Here is a 7,862-nt window from a genome sequence, read left to right as displayed (position 1 = left end):
GAAGGTCTGCTCTGTAGGCTGGAGTGAACCACACTAGGCTCTAGAGACACAATGTTGTTTCACTTAAAGTAAAAAAAAACCCCATCTTTATACAAGTAGATACATCAGTTCCACTACAGAAGTTCTGAAGTTGTAGAATGGCAATATTTTCTCTAGAAGCAGAGGAACTTGAAATTAGTGTTTCAAAGTAGTAAATTTGCACTCAAAATTATCTTACAGATGTGAAATGCTGATGATAAAGTCTTTGCTCTTTGTAGTGACTTTTATCCTACCTAATACCAATACCAGTTCTAGGGGATCACTTGTTAAAGGTCTTTCTCACAGTTGGTCCACATGAAAATACGTCTGCATTCTGGAGCAGTATGTTTCATGTGTTTGGTACTTGCTAGTGCCATAAAACATTTGCCCTGATCCATTCTAGCTGCACTGAAAGAAGAGCCAACTGAGATTAGATAGCTGCATCTGTGACAATACACTGCATATGTATAGAGGAGCTGTAGCAGGTGAGGGATGCTTGTGCACAGACTCATCCATGCACCTCAAGTGACCTTGATACATCCGGGGCACATCAGCACTGCTACAAAGGCAGAGATCAAGCTGAAGATACGTGTACAACGGCTCTGACACATCCTGCCCTGTAAGTATGGAACGGGTGCTCAGAGAAGCTGTGGGATCTTCAATCTCAGAGATGAGTTTAAGTTAGAGATATCTAGAAGATGCTTCCAAACTAAATATGGAGAGCAAAATCTCTATATAAAAACCCACCTGATCACATGAAAGAAATGCTATCCTTTGACAGGCAGGTTCAACTGTCTCACCATCAACCATGAGGACACCACTAAAGCCGGGCAGACTACCTAGAAACTGCTCTTTGGACAACTGTGCTGTTACTGTCCATGGCAGGTATTTTCTCTCTCTTCTCATTTGAAAAGTTGGCAGAAAAAAACCACAAATAAACTAGTCCTTCTGCAAGCCTAAAGGGCAAGCTTCAGATTCAGGAAGAGTTGAGAGCAGCACACCCGAGTTTAGCCTTATTATGCTTAATTGTGTATAGTTTGAGAGGAAAGGTCATGTATATCTGAGGAGCAAAGGAAAATGTTAGGAAAGGGAAAGGTACTAAGACCTGTCTTTGCAGGACATAGTCATTCCATCTTTGGAACTAGAGGTCAACTGGCCAGGAGTAAGGGATTATGCTCTGTAAACCCAAAATATCTCCAGAGCCACCACAACAAATGCCCCTAGAAGAGCACCACTGGATTACTGCTTCCTACAAATGGACATCCAAGAGCATGATATATTTTGCCTAGTGCACCAAATATCTTTGTGATTACTCTTCTTCAGTGCAAATTTGCATAGATGATCCATGGAAAATGCCACTGACAAAGTATTTTTACAGACAAACACTTCACATACAAACTATGTATCCTGCATTTCAAGGGGAAAATTACATTTCTTATTAAATGTGGGATCCACATCCATAACTCTACTGGTTATATCAACCCAGCTCTTAATAAGACTATTAACTTTTGTGAATAGAGTCATAGAATCATGTCGCACTTTACATCACATTTCATCTATACTTTACTCCCAGACAGTTTCATTTTTGTTTCAATTTCTGAAGGTGAAGAAAACATTACATTCCAATGACAGTTTCCTAACCCCTTTGTTCTTTTCTAACCACAGCTCAATATAAAGCCAGGATTTTAAAAAGAAACGGCTTATTACTGAAAACCAAGGAAACGGAGGACTGCACATACCTGTAGAGACTTCAGTCTTCACTCCAAAATAACATTTCTATTTCTTAGCAATACTTTAAAAAGACTACATAGCAATGGCCACATTACTAAATAAAAAATTCAGAATATATTGTGTTTCCTAATAGAAGATGAACAATTAAAAAAATTCTCCTTAAAATTCATCAAGAGCTAAGAAAGCAGGTGACTGCTCATCAAGACATGCTGTCAGAACCTGGAATTCATTTAATTTCCACAGTCAACAAGATTTTGAGATGGACATTTCTCCTTTTACACTGCAAAAGCAAAACCAGTGCATCAGATCAAGGACCTGCCTTTTTGTAATGATGGAAAATTGGGATTTTCTTTGCCTTTTTCAAAACCTACTGCTTAAAGGTTTATAGTTCTTCAGAGCTCTTCGGGCAATTTCTTCCAAACATCTTAAAATCAATAACTGATTAATACTTATAGTTTTCCCCCAAATAGGTTAAATAGCATAATCTTTATCCATAGAAAAATGATCTGTGACTACAATAGTCCTGCTGGTGGCTGAATGGGGAGCAGGTGGATTTGATCAGTTAGTGCACACTGTGACTTATCTGACGGTCTTGATCCAGATGACCCATCAGCTGCTGCTCTGGCAAAATCCTGTATGTCTAGTATGGAATCTATAAGCAGTTATGACCAATTTAACTCTGGCAGATGTACTCCAAAGAAAAACTGCAGCAACTGTTACTATTTTACTCCACTCCTGGCTGTCCTACTATTACAGCACTGAGCCTGTCCTACAGCTCTATTGTTGTATTTCAATCCCAGTCTATCATCTCCTGCAATTCCAGCCCTTCAAACCATGTATTACTTTGCTAATTCCAATTATCACTCAAGAAAGAACAATGTCCTCATTCACTACCTAGTCTGCAGTCATAAGGAATTTTAGGTATTGAGCATACAGCATTCTACAAAACCAGAAATCGTGACACATTTTTATATTTCCCAACATATCAGATTATTTTTTCAGTACCCAGTTAACCATAAAAATCAGCAATGCATTAGAATTTTAGAAATTCTTAAATACACAACTACATAAAATATAGACACTATTGTATCTCCATTTAAATGGGCAGTCTTCTCTCTGTCCTCAAAACAGAATAAAGCCTGCAGAATGCATAGAGAGAATGCAATGTAGATGTTAAATCATGCAATAGATTAAAAGCTATAGCAAACACACTCTCACTCACTCAGAATGCAGTAGGAACATAAACATCTTCCCCACCTTGTCAACTATTTCTGTCAGCATAACTGCAAGATCCGTTAACTGCAGAATAGAGGTTGTTTATTCCATTCAGTGAATGCATTTCAGGAAGCCCACCTTCATCTAGTCAGAACATAGCAGGATCACATTCATACACAGTACTCTGATAAAAAAAAAAAAATGGATAATGCTTCTCCTCAGCTTCAGATTTAAATTTTTATCCCGGAAATATGTCAGTGACTATTAGCTGCTCTAGTATTCTTTTGGTGGCCATCTGTTCCCTTTCTCAGCCTCCTTCTAGCCAAATATAATTTTCCATATTTATCATTGCAAGTTGGTAATAATATGATTGGCTGTTCTCCTTGCCGTCTCAGTCTGTTCTTTCTCACTGAGCTCATGTGCTTGTGAAACCAAAAAACACTTGAACTTGTATATTTTTTTAAAAATTGTCAGGCTGACCTTGCTATACAGTGAGTAAAATCTATTCACCAAGACTGACAGCCTCAAGGGTTGATTTCTCATTGGAAATTATGTGCCATTTGCTGGGGACCAAACTGTGGCACCTTGGTCTGTGGTTCTTGTTGGCATCAGTGCAGAGCTGCTCTGCCTTCTGAGAAAATAAGACTCTCATTTTGGAGCGGATAGTGAGAGAGAGCTTAGCTGACATCTTGTTTTTCCTTTTCCTCTTTTCAGCATTGTGCATATGTGATGGAGCATGGATGGAGGTGTCCCTATCTTAGGGGAATATCTAAAACTGAAAATACAATGTGCTCTCCTTCTTCATAAAATCAATGAATATTCCAGCCATGTTCCCTGGTGGTCTTAAATCTGTCAACAAACCAGAACAGTATAATTTTCACTCAGAAACCAGGATTTTCAAGGAAGAAATACAGGCTCGACTGCAGAAGCTGCTCTCAAAGGCTGCCACTTTTACTGGGGCTCTTTTTCACAGTGAGGTCAAAAGGCAAACAGCTATTCTTTTGCGTTTGTGGCAGTCCACACAATGCCCTTGCCTAATATAATTGCTGAGGTGCACTATCCTAAAAGGCACATCCCACCCATTTCCATCACTCTCACTTTTCCATTCTTCCAATCTTGGCAATTGTCGACAAACCCTTCCCAATATTACACCATACCTACAAGAAAAACTTCTCATTGTCTAGGCAAATAATCACAAAGAATGTCACAGCAGCAGGACAGGTTCAGTCTTGGGAATGCATGGAGATGTCATGTGCTGGAATGAAAATTAAACTGCACAAACACACATCAACTCTATGTAAGTTGAATCCCTCCAACACAAGTATACGCACACAAACAAACATGTGCGAGTATCTACAGCTAGTTACGCTCCAACTCTTCTCTCCCACAGGTATATTTTAGCATTTCTGAGTAAGTTTCACCTAGGTTCCCAAGATGGGGATTAACTAATGTAGTGTGTGGCATATATTCTAACAGTGAAAACATAGATTTGTGATACTGGGAAATATGAGTGCAGTGCACTGTCAATATTATATTTACATACTGCACAGATGAGGAAGAACTACAATCACTACTGACAGTTGAGATTAACATTCTGTGTTCTTCTTTCAATCAGCTGTGCCAGGTATACGAAGAGCCAACATTAACATTCTCAGGTTAGCGTACACAGAAAGGAGTGATGAATAGACCTGACCATGCATTCAATGGCATCGCATTAAGAAGAATGTCCTCTGCTTTATTTTCTTTGATTTATTCCTGTTGTTTGCAATGCTTTCTGTTCTCCTTGTTTTATATTATTACATTCTTGTAACCATATTCAAAGTTGGTGTGCTAAGTCATGCAGGAATAAAAACAATCTTCAGGATGATCCTATTCTCATACCTCAAGAGGATCAACTAATATTTGTCAGCATAAGAAACCATATGAACCTTTCTCCTACATTTCTCAACAACACTCCCAAAGCAAGAGAAACCCGACTGCATTACTGCAAACTTTTACTCATGAATCACTGAAGTAAAAAGCAGTGCATAGAATATTTCAGCTATAATTAGAAAGCAGCTTTGTTAAGTTCAAAGGAAATATTTATGGACTTTGTAATGCATTAAAAAAAATCCTAAAAGATTTTTAATTAAAAGAGCTATGTGCAATGGTTGATAAATTCCTTGTGGCTGTGATCACTGGTTGTGATCATCATATAGACAAAAACCTTAACTACAAATTTACTACGTTTAGCAACATCTCTCTGAGGAAGAATAGTATTAGAAGCAAAGGAAACTGAAGAACTTTGCTTCCAAAAAAGCAGTCATTCTGGAGTGGGAAGAGGATTTGTTCCATCTTAGCCTCAAAATTCAAGGTAAACAAATTTCCCTGTGGAAGTGCCCCAGCCTTTTTATTGACTTGGCTTGAGGAAAGGCCTATGCAAATACTGTAGATTAGCTATCCCAAAACACGTCTGTATCTGTAAAATTAGATTAGACTAATTTTACTCTTTATACTGTGTTCCTCCTGCACTTTGGTTCTCTTGATTTGAGTGAGGACAAAAGATACAGAGGAGTAACAGACTGAACATCATCTCCATCCTTATGCTGTGGCATACACACAGTCTTGAAAGTCAAATGCTGCCACTTCAGGCTGAGGCAACCAAGATGAATACTCAAAGTCTCTAAAGAATAAGATTATTGCAAAATCAGTGCAAAGAGAATGGGTGGTTTAAGGTTTTGCATACTTTTACTTGGGCAAAATCACACCAGATGAACCAACTAGTCCAAGTCTGATGGAAATGTTAAAGCCGGTAGCAAAGTTTCTGACTTCTTTAGAATGTGTCTTCCACTGACATGTGCAAAAGCTTGAGATATGATAAAGACAAGTTACTAACATCTAAATTGTTTGCCACAGTATTGGCTCTTTAAAATGTGTTAGCAATTCCTATCATGGTCAGGATCTGCTCTTTCTCTTAGCCAACAAAAAAACCCCAAATTAATAATACTGCTCATTTCTAAATGGGCTCAAAAACTGGATATGAATCAAGAGTGCAATTTTACATAGGAGGAAATTAAGTCATTGTGGAGCTAAGGATGTAATTACCATCACCCTGGGAGATAATGCCTAACACATGAGCAAGAGTCCACAACTAAAGTCAAATATAATTTGGGTATATGGGGATTTTCCAAACAGCTGTTTGACTACACAAAGCCACCAGGACTCTAGTAACATCATCATTTCTAGGAATCAGATTGGGAAAACATAGGACAGACTAGAAATCAGTGCTCAAACAGCTTTTTCTAAAGTATCCATCTGTTCTTAGAACTATTACAAAAGCAGAAAACATGGTTATTCCTGGACTCACAAACTGGAAAAGAATCACATGAGAAACGTGAATTAGACATGGACCACACAAGCTTATTGAAATCAAGTGGGATACACAGATTAAATGTAGCTCTAGCTATGTTGAGAAGTCACAGGCAAAAAAAAAAAAAAACAAACCATTGATATGAAAATATCATTATCATGATGGAAAAGAATTTTTAGCTTTCCTATCAACCCCTGAATACCTTGAAAGATCTTCCTTTCACAAAAGACCTCCTTCTCTTTCTACCAATCTCCAGGTCAAACTTGGGAAACACCTGTGTTACCCTTGTGACGACTGGAAGTGAAAGGTGGAAAAGTTAGTCCAGAAGAATCAAGGCCTCTCAGTCCTTGCATAATTCATAACTACACTTCCTAAATACCTTTCCAAATACTCCTGACATCAGACGTTCATCTATGCTTTCAGATATGCTTCCTAAATAGTGCTATGTGAGAGGAAAATCAGGGGTATCATTTCACAGCTTTATTATTTTGGAGGGTATAAAATTAGTAGCACGTCAATGAATGATCCCTCACATTGATTTTCCTGTAGAAGGTCAATTTAAATAAAATTATCAAGTCTTAGGTTTAAACTTAGACACAGATGTTTTTCAAATGGTGGAACTTTTGATTTCAGGTTAATACAAGATTAATATAGACTACCTTTTTATGTCTGAAATAAAAAATAGGCTGGCTTCCTGCAATTGACATAAACCACAAAGCCTCTCACATAAACCTAAAGGTTAGTCTGAAATCTTTTGCAGAAAGGTGCTCTGGAATTCTACAAATGAATTATTTGCTCACCATTTATGCAGAAACCTGTAAGATTGCCTTGTAGCTTTAAAATGTTAACAATTCCTAACTTTGCAGAGTTAATACTATTAATTATTTCCCTTTAAATTCTCATCTTATTTCTACTTCTCCAAACAAATTTAAATACGGGCTAGTCCAACAAAAATATAATATGGAACGGATGGTACATGGTACAATTGATGAAACTGTTTTCTTTCTGCTTTCTAATAGTAATTTTCCATTCCTCACAACAGGCATGTTATAACCTAATACAAACATTTCCACATCTAACAATAAAAACAAACACCAACCACTATTACCTTAGGCTCAGTTATTCTGTTTCTTTTCATTTGTAAACAAGAGTTATTGAAGAAGCTGAAACCACAGCAGCTCTTGCTGCTTCTTTCTTTCCTCATAATGACAAAACTCCATATTTTAAATCTATCTCCACTAAGTTGGTCTCCAGCCATACAGGTGCCCCTCTGTGAATCACAGCATGGGCTGATAGATGATTTTTATGGATGAGCTGACTGGAAGCAAATCACATGCTGTTCTAGCACAGTTCCACAGCATTGACACAAATCAAATAATATCAAACTGAACTGCAAATAGTAGCATCTTTGCTGATGCTATGAAACCTTTGAGAACTTAGCACAAGCACATGTTCATCAATTAGGCTCAGCACGATTGCAAATTTGCCCCTTGGGGGGAAAATTTGCATTGGTTGCATTGTTGGCAAGGTGCATTGTTGGCTTTCCTTT

This window comes from Colius striatus, chromosome 1 (assembly GCF_028858725.1).
Source record: "Colius striatus isolate bColStr4 chromosome 1, bColStr4.1.hap1, whole genome shotgun sequence".
In the NCBI taxonomy this organism is placed as follows: domain Eukaryota; kingdom Metazoa; phylum Chordata; class Aves; order Coliiformes; family Coliidae; genus Colius; species Colius striatus.
This window is presented reverse-complemented; position numbering follows the sequence as displayed.